The sequence below is a fragment of the Adiantum capillus-veneris genome, chromosome 6, assembly GCF_014529385.1.
Source record: "Adiantum capillus-veneris isolate H3 chromosome 6, ASM1452938v2, whole genome shotgun sequence".
NCBI lineage: Eukaryota > Viridiplantae > Streptophyta > Polypodiopsida > Polypodiales > Pteridaceae > Adiantum > Adiantum capillus-veneris.
Window position 1 is genome coordinate 10,535,305 of NC_140936.1, and position 13,658 is coordinate 10,548,962.

Here is a 13,658-nt window from a genome sequence, read left to right on the forward strand (position 1 = left end):
ACCTTTAGAAAACAACGAGTCTCTTGAAAGTTTAAAGTTTTGTTTCGACATAAGTTTCAAGTTAATCCCGTCATAAACGAATCCCATTAGTTCTCTTGGCATCACTTGCCATCCATTGGGTATCTCTCTCGAAGCGATGAGAGTTTTATGTTTAATCAACACGGGCATCTCTTCCGTGAAGCTATCCCCTTACTCCCTTCTTTGAAATTGCAAAACAAACTTGAAAGTAAACAAATTTGAAATGAACAATGCTTGTGCTTTTTACAATGAGTTCTGCTTTGGTGTGATCTATGCATGGTAAACACAAAACTTCGGAATTCACCAACTTGAAATCTTGAGATAAATAATGATGAAACTTTCTTTGAGTGCTTATGGAAGAGTGAAACCCTTCCATGCATGTTGGTATACGCCTAAAACAATGCGAAGTTCTTAAGAGTGGTCATGTTGGTGTAGTGCATAATGCTCATGCAATAGTGTATAAATGATTAACAAAATCTTCTTTAAGAAGGGATTTAGGCATACCTTTGCTACCATGGAGATGATTAATTATGTAGCTCTTGGAGAGGTTTAAGGGTTTGGGAGTTTTTCAGTTGACAAGAGGGAAGGGAGGGGATCACCTTATTTGGAATGGGAATCTTCTTTCTCAAAGATTTTTTTTTTGGTTATGATAAACTTACCCTTTAAAACTCAAGTTCCTTTTGAAAATTAGATATTAACTTAGTATGCCACTAAAAATTTTACATATATACTTAAGAGCATTTCTTTTGAAGAAATTATAATTCCTCTTTTGGAAAATAAAGTTAGTTCCAAAAACAATTCTGTTACTTTGTTGCCTTGATTCATGGCATTACTTTTATAAGAGTAATTTACGTAAGAGTATAACATAACTTAAAAATAAATAAAACACTTTATGCAAGAGATTAAGAGATAATTAAAGATATTAGTCACCATTTAATCATGCATACTATTTAGGTAAATATGATCTCCGATAACCTATTGTTAAAGAGAGTACTTTCTATTCTCTCTATGCCATATTAGTTTGGTAATCTAATAAAATTGAAAAAACGGAACTTGAAATATTTAGATAATTATGACCTCTAGTCACCTATGGTCAAAGAGAGTGCTTTCTATTCTCTCTATGCCATATTAGTCTCGTAGTCTAAGAAAGTTGAAATAACGGAACTTGAAATAACATCATGGTTAGTTGTTAGCAACATAGTTAGTTATAACTAGTAATGAACCATAATTAAAAAGAAACAGAAAAATTATTTCTATGGATGAAAGGTCTAATATGTGTCTCGTTTGTGATAATTACTTTTGTGATCATGTGATAAATGGGTTTATTGACTTGTATAAATGGGTTTATTGACTTGTATAAAAAAACCCATCTTGGTTGTATCTTTTAACAAGTCCATAATGTAATAAGATCTTGTTCATTGTCTTAGATTCTTCTTTCTTTGATTTCTCGTGGTGACGGATACAGTCAAATTCATTCTTAGTTTTCTGTATCTGGTATCTTGTAAAAAGTCCTGAGAGAATTTCAAACATAACTAAATTTGCTTATATACTTATTTTGCAATTTCATACAGTGATCCGAGCTAAAAAATTTAATGGATAATACTTATCTCCTTATCATGTAGCAATAACAGTCGTGCTACAAAAGGTGACATTACTTGAGTGGCACAAAAGTAATAAAATAGAGCTTGTACTCATTGATTACATCGACTAGAGAAGATTAATACGATCATAAAAGAAAAAAGCTCATTACAAAAAGATGAGAAAGCTGAGAAGTAAGAAGTTCTTAGTCCTTCGAGGAAGTACTTGTAATGGGATAGCCCTCCCACTGGACCAAAACCTCCTAAACCATTTTGTATAGCAGCTTCGGCTCCTTCACGTCTAAAATTTTCTCTAGCTCCATCCTCATACTCTTCCTTAGTCTCAAGAATGAGAAATTGTTGATTTCGATCACTAGCATTCAAGGTAGCATAAACATTGGCTTGTTCTTCTATCTCATCCTTTACTGAAATGGAGTTTGCTGTTGCTGAACTAGGTGGGTTGACGGTTGGTTCTTGAGCATGAAAATGAGTGGTAGGAGGAGTTTTTAGAATGTTCCCCTTGATTGGGGTGATTCTGAAAGTTAACATGGGGACTCAAATTAGCAGTGTCATTTCTTGTAGGGCATTGGGCCTTCTTAAGGACAAATTTCAGGCACTCTTAGCACTGAATTTGCCTTCCACTTTGAGTGATTGGAAGAGCATTCACACCAACAAAGTGCAGTGGTGATTGGGGTTGGGCAACTAGCTTTGGTATAAATGGCACTTTGGGTGCTCGAGGGGGGCTGATTGGGTAGGAAGGGAGATCATGCTTCTACTTGTTGCAGTACCTCCCTTTAAAATACTCTTGTGTTTCGACTTGGCTTGTATTAGAGCATCCTCCAGTGAGGTAGGTCAAAGGGATTCTACTTCAGGAGACAAATCTTCTCCAAGCTCAAGGATAAAGTGTAATATTTAATGTCCTAGTAACTTCTGTGTAGGGAAAAATAGCATGAACATAGTGAGAATTTCATTAGAATAGATTCCTAATGATAATAACAAGAGTGCTTGGGTGGAGAAAGCAACAAAAAGCATAACACCTAGTTAGATAGCATGAACACTACTTCAAAAGAGAGAGACATTAAGCAATTGACAACAATTGAGGAACGGATTTGCATGGAGCCGGTCCCCCCTCCAAAAGGCTTTGTATTATGATTTCTCCCATCAAGAGAGACGTTTTACAATACAATTTCTTGTGTTCCTTCAATACTAGCTAGTGCAATGAAGATGGAAACTTCATGCACTACACAAACACTTATCAAAAACAACATCCATTCCCTCACGGTCTCAGACCCAAGACCTCACACACCTTCAAGATGGTGAGAGCTAGCGGGGTATGAGAGTAGATTGAGAGGAAGAAGGAGTACTCTTACAAGAAAGATGTACATCTCCTCACGTAATCACTCATATTAGCATAGCTTAGATTAGTAATTAGCATGGTAGAGGAGATGAGCATGCATTGAAGCTTGGCTCTTGGTTGGATTTGCATCACAAAGCCAAGAGTTGTTGGTGTAGGCCTTCCTTCTCACAGGCTTGGAGTAGGTGATAAGCTTTCCATTAAAGCTTGAGAAGGAGAGAGAGTCTTCTTTACTTCACACATGAGATAGTGTGACTGTGTGTGTCAATAATGCCTTGCAAAAATCAGCCCCCTCTCTCTCTTGGTCGACCCCCCTTGCTAATTACTCATGCTAGCATCCTATTGGACCTCCCCAGGCTTAGCCAATGATAATTAAGTAGCATAAGTGATAGCCTTCTGACATGTGTTCCCCTTTTCCCTTTTGTGAGAGCTTTAGGTAATTAATAAATGCAACTAAACTCTCATTGGACCCCTTTGTCTCCTGGCCAATAGGAATCAGGCAAGCCATTGGGCTGTTGAATGCTCATTGGTCCCCTTGGGAGACTGTCCAATAGTCTTCTAGAGAGCTTCATTCTTATTGGTTCTTTTATTAAGTGTTTTTAAATTAATTAAACTAGATTTACTCTAGCCTAATTCTCATTGGTCCACCTCCAAGGCCATCCAATAGGATTTGAGTACACCTTGTGGGCATCTGGGCTAGGGAGCTGACATGTGTCCCTCTTTCCCCTTGTGGACAAAGAGAGCTTGTGTAAGTGTGTGTAAGATTTTCTCTCTCATCCCCTACTTCTTGGGCTCGCCCCGTCCTATGTAGGGCTTGACAAAGACTTTTGGGACACACACAAAGCATCCAATTTTCCCTAAAGTTGACCTTTAGACACAACCTTTGAATTTTGGAACCTTATCATTTTGTAAGTCTTAATGGGTTGAACCTTAAGTTCTTTTAAGCCCATTGTTACACATAGCTCTTTTGCAAATGGCCCCCCCTTTTGATCCCTATTTTCCCTTCTTTGGATGCCTACTGTGGCCGGTCTGCTAGCTTAACCAATATTCTAGATTTTTCTCCCCTGGCACTTCCCCATATTAAATGATCAGTTTAACATGAGAAAATCATTTAGGAGAATTAGATATTGATTATTATGACATTACCTCTCTCTTGAAATCATAGTCGTCCTCGACTATGGTGTAGAGATGATAAAGCATATTCATTAGTCCTTTTTCTTAGCGGGTAGAGGATCCCTATGTTACCCTACGATATCATTCCAGAATGGATGACTAGTCCATTTGGTGCTTGAGAGCCTGAGGCTGCCGCAAGCGAGTATATACTTCCACGGGAAAAGCACCTTTTCAGGTAATTGAGGGAAGATCAAAAAGTCCCTTGCTACTTAAGGTACATGGCAAGATCTTCGCTGCAGATGAGTATAGCCGAGACCTACAAGAATCTTTCCAAAAGATTAAGGATTCTATCTCTATCTCACAGCGAAGACAAAAGGCTGCTGCTGCTGACAAGCATAGAAGAGTCCAAGTCTTTAAATAAAATGATTGGGTCTTACTCAAATTTCCCAAGGCGCGATTAAGGCACACGACATGCAAGAATCCTACGGGACACCAGAAGTACTATGCTAAGTTAGCAAAAAGGTACTATGGTCCCTTCCAGATTCTTAGCCAATGAATGAGATGGCCTATCAACTCAAGTTTCCCAACCATTGGCTCATACACATTGCTTTCCATGTGAGCCTACTAAAGCCTTACAAAGGAGATCCACCTCAAGAACCAACTATTAAGGACCCATCGGAGATCGAGGACCAAGAAGAGGTGCTGTAGCCCCAGTCCATTCTCCTACATGAAGACAAGGTACTAAGAGGTGGTTAGACTATCCGACGATATCTTATTAAGTTTAAGAATTATCATTTTGAAGATGCTAGATGGATGCAAGGCATATAATTAAAGGATTACCTAAACCTTGTAAATGCTTACAATGCTTCCCAAGAGTAAGCAAATGTACAAATGTTAAAAATGAACAAAGTTTTTGTGTTATAAGACTCTCTTTTTCTTTATTGTGCACAAAATGAAGTAGTATGCATGCTTAGATTAAGTTTGCAGAGACGACCTCTCCCAAACACCAAGTAGAGTTTGTCACTCTACTATGGAAGATTGATAGGCATACTCCACTAAGGGTAAGTACTTCTCCCATTGGGATCTTTGATCTACTTCCGTTACATAGGCTTTTAGTATATCGAGAATTGTTAGGTTAGCTATTTCACTTTGGCCATCCGTTTGCGGATGATAGGCTGAAGAGAAGTTTAGCCTTGTTCCTAAATTCTCAAAGAGACCCTTCCAGAAATTATTGGTCATTCTAGGATCTCTATCCGACACTATGGACATTGGCAAGCCATGGTACTTGAAAATTTGTGAAATGAAGAGGGTTGCCATTTGATGGGCTTTGATAGTATTTTTGACAGGTATAAAATGACCTTGTTTACTGAACCTGTCTACTATCGTCCATATTCCCGTATTCCAATGGATAGACTTAGGCAATGCAAAGATAAAATCCATGGATATGCTTTCCCATGGTGAATTAGGAATTGGCAAGGGTTGAAGCAATCCAGGTTGCTTCCCTCTATCAAATTTTGTCTTTTGGCATACCACACATTTAGAAACATACTTTTGTATGTTCGCTTTCATGGTAGGCCAATAGAAACATGTTTCAATTCCCTTTAGGGTAGACTAAATCCCTCTATGCCCCGCATAAGGAGGAGCATGAGATTCATACATTACTTTCTCAAGTAGTGAGCTAGTAACGCATAGTCTATTGCCGTAGAGAAGATAACCATCTTGTAAAGTAAATGGTTCCTCTTTCTTCCCTAGTGTAAGGGCTGAAATCACATCTCTAAAATCGGGATCAATAGCATACTCATCTATCATAGAAGATAGATCATTGTGAGTTGCTATGGAAACCACATTCACTCTCGGCCGTCTTGAGAGTGCATCGGATACTTGATTATTCTTGCTAGCAATGTGAGCAATATGAAAATGAAATTGCGAAAGGAAATTTGCCCACCTTATTTGTTTGTTGGAGAGCTTGGTCTGCGTTGATCCGAGCCTATCACAAATTTTTGTTTATCATATTTTGTTGGTTTTCCTTGCTTCTAGAGGTTTACAATAAAAGAAAGAGTGAGAACAACCTCTTGGAAAAATTTTAAAAAAATGATTTTTTCTTGACTAGTTCACCGGAGGTGAAAGGTAGAGGGAGAACCTAGTGGTAAAGGGAAGGGAAAATATGTAAATGTGAAAAGAAAAGATATGATGTGGTTGTGGAGCCATGCACCCATGATTCAAGGGTCATGAGTGGCTCATATCATCATGGCTTTGGAGCCATATGATGTTTCAAACAAATGGGACCCAAGTGGAAGACTTGGTAAAGGAAGAAACCAGGCACATGATTTTGTTGAATTTTAAAAAAATACTTCCACTCCGATCCAAGAAAAGTTTTCATCATCAAAGTTGTAACTGACGAGCTGAAGATTCTGGCCATATTTTTTTAATAATTTTTGCATCTACGGTCTAGGAGATATGGCCAAAATGGTGGACGGCAGTTTTTTCAACTGTGGTGGAGACCACCCCCCTACCTTTACACACACACACCCTTCCTTTTCCACATTGAGACCTTCTTTTAAATCAGCCATTAGTCTTCTCACCCTCCTCTCCTTCCTCCTCTCTCTCAAGCTCAAAAACCCATCAAAGTTCCTCTTCTAATCACCTCTCAAGTCATGCTTAATCTTGTTGTAATTCATAAGTTCTCACTCAACCCCTTTCTATTATTACTAGATATGTATTGATTTTATGTAGATTCTTTACATTTTAAAATAAGGAAGCTCTTGGACTCAAGCTATGGAGGAAGGAGTGAAGACAACACAAGTGATGATGGAGCTAATTGGTCAACAAATCACTTGGAAGGAGCTTCTTCATTGGTTGAATATCCCTAATCAAGCTTCATTTGTACAAATTACACTTGTATCTTAACCTTACTCCTAATCACTCTCTTTCCTATATAAAGAGGCCTTCCCCTTTGTAATTTCAAGCCTCCCTCAGCCCATTGAGCCTTTGTATCACTCACCATGAGCCCATAAGCTCATTCATTCACTCTATTCTTGCACATCATAGAGTGCAAAGTGTTTCATGCTAGTAACCTCTCCTCCTCTTACTTGTGTTAATTAAGTGAAATGTTGTATATGCGTGTGAGAGTGCTTGATGTGATCTTGGCTAATCCTTGAGTGATTGTTTGGTAATCTATATGCTATTTGTGTTGGGAGTGTTTGAAGTCATCCATTCCTTGTGCACACACCACGGTTAATGCTTCATTCATAGTGCTCTCTCTCTCTCTCTCTCTCTCTCTCTCTCTCTCTCTTTGTGTAGCGGTCCTAGTCCACGCTTCCAAGACTAGGTGGTGCCCTCATCTCATTTCCCTTGTGGCGCAATGGAGTTTGTTTTGGTGTAGAGGCCGCCATTCCAAATTTCCTTCGTCAGCGTCATGAAGTACTTAAGACTTTGGTGATCCGTTCGCAGAATGAAAGGAGTCCCCAATAAATAGTGCTTCCATGAGTCTAAGGCATGTAGAACTGCAAGGAGTTCCTTTTCATATATGCCTAGAGCTTGCTCAACAGGGTCGAGCCTTCGACTTTCATAGCCTATGGCGTGCCTTTCTTGAAGAAAAACAACTCCAAGGCAATCACCACAAGCATCACATTGGACCTCAAATGGCTTTGAGAGATCCGGTAGTCATTAGGAAAAGTTTGGACTCAAAAATGGGCCTTGTAAGAATTGTTGATGTGGCATAGCTTTCAAAAAGTGGGGATCGGTAAGTTTTTCGCAAATAAGATCCAAACTTGTCGAAGGCTGGATATTTAGAATCTACTCTACAAATGCTATCTATTTATATATAGCATGCATGTATAGGACATTGCCTTCATGTAGATCTAGAAAAAGGTGATTTTAGATTACCGTAACGGTAACAAAACCTGACTAATTGAAAAAAAATGGCATAACTTTCATAGAAGTCATCCAAAATTTTCGGACCTTGGTTCTTTAGAATCCATTTTTCAAGAACTTTCCAATGATAGGTAATATCATGGGGTTCTAAGCAATATTTAGAGGGGTCTACCGGGTTGCTTTCTTTTGTACAACTTTGATGATGTGGCACTCTTAAAAGGCCCAAAAATGAGTTCAAAATTTTCCTAATGGTAAGCACAGGTTGAGAGATAAGCTTTTCTTTAAGATTTTCGAAAGAATTGTTCTCCTTGGCAGACCATGTGTACCTAACGTTTTTCTTTGTTAGGTCATGTAATGGTCCTGCTATTAGTGAGAACTTTTCTATGAAGCGTCTATAGTATGCACACGTACCTATAAATCTTCTTAACTCATGAAGTATCCTTGGTTTAGGCCATCCTTTTATTACCTCTAACTTTGCTGGATCCATTTGGATGCCATCTTGAGAGATAATGTGACCTAAATACTGAATCTCTGGTAAGAAAAATTCACTTTTCTTTCAATTAACATAAAGTTTATTCTCTCTTAGAACTTGAAATATTACCTGGAGGTATCGCTTGTGTTCGTCTAATGAATTAGAGTAGATGATGATATCATCAAAGAGCACTCCAGTTAAATTTCGGTGAGGCCTGGATAGCTTCTCCATCAAGCGGTTGAATGTGGCCGGTGCATCGGTCAAGCCAAAAGGCATGACAATGTATTCATAAAGACCAAACGTAGTGCGAAATGTGGTGTTTACAATGTCTTGATCAACTATCCTTATTTGATGATAGCCACTTTTTAGGTCAATCCTACTGAAGTAGGTGCAACCTTGTAGCTTATCAAATAGGTCTTCTACCCGTGAAACGGGAAACCTATTTTTGATAGTGATCCTATTTAGTGCTCTATAGTCGACGCACATACGATATGTGCCGTCTTTCTTTTGCACTAGTAGCACATGAGAACAAAATGGAGATGAGCTAGGCCTAGCCATGCCCTTCTCAACTAACTCATGCACTTGCCTCATAATCTCCTCTTGTTGAGCTTGAGAAACTCTATAAGGAGGTTTGTTAGGCGGTGAAATTTTTGGAAGAAGTTCAATTGCATGATCATCATTGCCTCGTTTAGGATGTAGCTCACAAGGGATGTCGTCAATAAAGACATCTTGAAACCCCTTGAGAAAATTGGATAACTCTAATTCCTTTTGCTTGTGTATATTTTCTTTTGTTAAAACATTAGGTTCATTTTGACAATCTTTAACAAAAATCATGTTCACGGAAATAGAGCTCTTTATTGACTTGTTGAAAGCTTGAGTATGTACAATGGGTATAGTGTTACCCATTTCCTTAGCATCTATATACATATCTTTTTCCCTGAACTTAAAAGGAGATTCTCCTTTTAAGTTCATTTAACATTGGAAGCCATGCGATCAAACCATGGTGCCCCTAGGATTACATCCTCATGCTTGAGAGGAGAGATAAAGAAGTCCTCTTTGTCCACATAGCTTTGGACACGAAGCCTCAATTTCCCGATTAAGGGAATGACTGAAGCTTCTTGCCCCTTGAAAGCACCGTTTGCGGGTAGGACATCTCCCATCTCGTAGGCTTGTATGCCTAGCTTGGTGGCCAACTCTATAGATATAAAATTGTGAGTAGAACCGGGGTCAAAGAGAATAAAAGCATCATGTTCTCTTACCTTTCCCCAAGCATGGCATAGAGGAGATCCTTTGTGGTGAGTTTCCTCCTCTTGGATTTCGACCAAGGTAGCTCTAGGAGGATCATGGCGGTTGTTGTTTTGGGGACAAGCGCGATACGCAAACCCTTGTTTGCCGCACTTGAAACACCGGTTATCCTTGCGATAATGCTCAAGCTCTTCAGGAGAGAGTTTATTTTTGCCTTTATAAACTCCCTTCTCTTTAGCTTTGTTGGAGTTGCCCTTGGGAGACTTTTGGACATTGTCCTTCCCCTTAGGCTCATTGGAAACCTTGTTTTCAGGGGGCTTAGAATTCCTCTTAGCCCTTGTTTGGAAATTGATTCGAGAGGCCACCATAGTATGATGTATTACCACCGATATGGTCCGTGGCCTTTGGGAGTTGACATACTCCGCCATTTCTTCCGTTAAGCCCGCGCAAAATTTTTACTTTTGTTCTCCAAAATCAAACTTTTTGAAGACAGTGGATTTGAGTTGTAGGTCCCAAAACTTGTCTACATATTTGTGGATGGATTCATAGGGAGAGAGCTTCAAGCTTCGCCATTCGGTGAGTACTTTGTCTTTGGCATCGGTGGCCAAAAATTGCTTCATAATGGAAGCTCTTAAAGCTTTCCATGTTCGTGGAGCTTCACCGTTGGCCCGTAGTCTAGACCACCATTGTCTGGCGGACTTTTGAAAGTGCATAGCTACATGGCGTAGCTTAGAGGACTCCGTGAAGCTCTTATCTCCGAACGTCGCATCAAATTGTTGGATAAAGGCCAAGACTTTGTCCGTAGCACCAAAAGTGCCATCATAGGTAAGGAAAGAGATGCTCTTCCCTCCCTCTTTGAATCTCTTGAGCTTGGACGACCTCTTCCACGTGGCATAGGATTTCCTATGGCCTCTTCTTTTTGATGGTTCAAAGGTTGCACCATCACTTTCTTCAGAAGATGAAGAATTTGAGGGAGATGGAGAAGAGGGTGACCTCTTTCTCACCTTTTTCTTTCCTTGATCTTCTTTGTCTTCACCATCACTTTCATAAGAGGAAGAGGATGAAGATGATGGAGAAGAGGGTGTCCTCTTTCTCGCCTTTTTCTTCTCTTGATTTTTGTCATCCCTCTTTGAAGTATGGTGTGGAGACGTATGCGATGGTCTTCTCCGTTTTGGAGGTGATTGAGAGCATTTAGCCCGCCGTCTTCATAGAGCCATCTCCGTCAAGGTGGCAGGAGACTCACTTCTTTCTCGTTCCTTCGGTGGAGGCTCTTGAATTCTCCTTTGAGAAGGAGATGCATCATCAAGGAGCAAATTTCTGAGCCCTTCATAGGGATCCTCTTCTTCTTCCCGAATCGGAGAGAGACCTCTTTTGGAAGTCTCACAAGGAGTCTTCCTAGGTGTTCTCTCGTCATGGTGGGGAGCTTGAAGAATCTTATGAACACGAAGCTGCCGTTGCACTTCACTTTGGAGGGATGGATTGCCCATGGCTTGTTGAAGCTTATAAACAAGATAGTTAACAAGCATCGGGGCATCATTAGTAGCTCGCTCATTAGCAAAATCAAAGTTATCAGCATTAATTTCACTCTCTTTACTATTGTCAGCCATTCTAACAACTTTCAGGTGTAAACTTTTTAGGTGTACTTTGGCACTTCAAGCCCTAGTTGCACTCCTCTTTACCCCTTTAGAAAAAGCACTCAAGCTATTGTACCCGTGGCTCGAATACCATTAATTGCAAGGAATAGAAGAGAGGGTCGTTCAACACCAAAACAACAGCGGCTCATGTCAAGCTTCTAATAGCTCAATCGTGGTTAAGCCGTAGGCAATAAGCTGTAGGCAAGCCCCGTAGGAATCCACTATTAAGACCATAGCTCTCGACGGGGATGCCCCGTTAAGTGCACAAAGGTAGGCGCACTGCAAGGCTGAAAAATCCCTATTCTACTTACTCACATGCAATTAATAGTACCAACCATTTATAGCTAGCTTGAGGACCTCCCTTCTTGAACAAGAAAAGGGAAACCTTGTGCTCTGATACCAATGTAACATTTAATGGCCTAGTAACTTGTGTGTAGCGGAAAATAGCATGAACATAGTGAGCATTTCATTAGAATAGATTCCTAATGATAATAACAAGAGTGCTTGGGTGGAGAAAGAAACAAAAATCATAACAGCTAGTTAGATAGCATGAACAATACTTCAAAAGAGAGAGAAATTAAGCAATTGACAACAGTTGAGGACCGGATTTGCATGGAGCCGGTCCCCCCTCCAAAAGGCTTTGTATTATGGTTTCTCCCATCAAGAGAGACATTTTACAATACAGTTTCTTGTGTTCCTTCAATACTAGCTTGTGCAATGAAGATGGAAACTTCATGCACTACGCAAAACACTTATCAAACACAACATCAATTCCCTCATGGTCTCAGACCCAAGACCTCACACACCTTCAAAGATGGTGAGAGTTAGCGGGGTATGAGAGTAGATTGAGAGGAAGGAGTATTCTTACGAGAAAGATGTACATCTCCTCATGTAATCACTCATATTAGCATAGCTTAGCTTAGTAATTAGCATGGTAGAGGAGATGAGCATGCATTGAAGCTTGGCTCTTGGTTGGATTTGCATCACAAAGCCAAGAGTTGTTGGTGTAGGCCTTCCTTTTCATAAGCTTGGAGTAGGTGATAAGCTTTCCATTAAAGCTTGAGAAGGAGAGAGAGTCTTCTTTACTTCACACATGAGATAGTGTGAGTGTGTGTGTCAATAATGCCCTGTAAAAATCAGCCCCCTCTCTCTCTTGGTCGACCCCCCTTGCTAATTACTCATGCTAACATCCTATTGGACCTCCCCAGGCTTAGCTAATGACAATAAATCAGCATAAGTGATAGCCTTCTGACATGTGTCCCCCTTTCCCCTTTTGTGAGAGCTTTAGGTAACTAATAAATGCAACTAAACTCTCATTGGACCCCTTTTCCTCCTGGCCAATAGGAATCAGGCAAGCCATTGGGCTGCTGAATGCTCAGTGGTCCCCTTGGGAGACTGTCCCATAGTTTTCTAGAGAGATTAATTCTTATTGGTTCTTTTATTAAGTGTTTTTAAATTAATTAAGCTAGATTTACTCTAGCCTAATTCTCATTGGTCCACCTCCAAGGCCATCCAATAGGATTTGAGTACACCTTGTGGGCATATGGGCTAGGGAGATGACATGTGTCCCTCTTTCCCCTTGTGGACAAAGGGAGCTTGTGTGTGTGTGTATGAGTTTTTCTCTCATCCCCTACTTCTTGGGCTCGCCCCCTCCTATGTAGGGCTTGACAAAGACTTTTGGGACACACACAAAGCATCCATTTTCCCCTAAAGTTGACCTTTGGACACAACCTTTGAATTTTGGAACCTTATCATTTTGGAAGTCTTAATGGGTTGAACCTTAAGGTCTTTTAAGCCCATTGTTGCACATGGCTCTTTTGCAGATGCCCCCCCCTTTGGATCCGTATTTTCCCTCCTTTGGATCCCTACTGTGGGGCAGGTTTGCTAACTTAACCAATATTCTGGCTTTTTCTCCCCTGGCACTTCCCCATATTAAATGATCAGTTTAACATGAGAAAATCATTTAGGAGAATTAGATATTGATTATTATGACATAAAGCAACTTAGCTTTTGTTCTTTGTCATGAGAGGAGCAAATCCTGAAAGTTGGACAAACTCCTCATAGTAAACTTCAACATACCTATTCCCCAGCTTGCATGAAAGAAACTCATTCATCTTACTGGTAGAATAATTTAGGGGAAGATATTTCTCCTTGAGATGGTGTTGTACCTCTTCCTAGCTTTGGGTCACCTCTGCTACTTGGCAAGATCGGTAGTTGAGCTTCCACCATGTTTTTGCTAGTCCTTCTAACTTAGCTCTCCCCATTATTCCTTGAGCAACTGCATTGTAGCAGGAAAGAGAAAAGTAATAATCCATTTGAATTATCCATTCTTCTAGTTGGGTAGGCACATCATCACCCATCCCTAAAAGTGA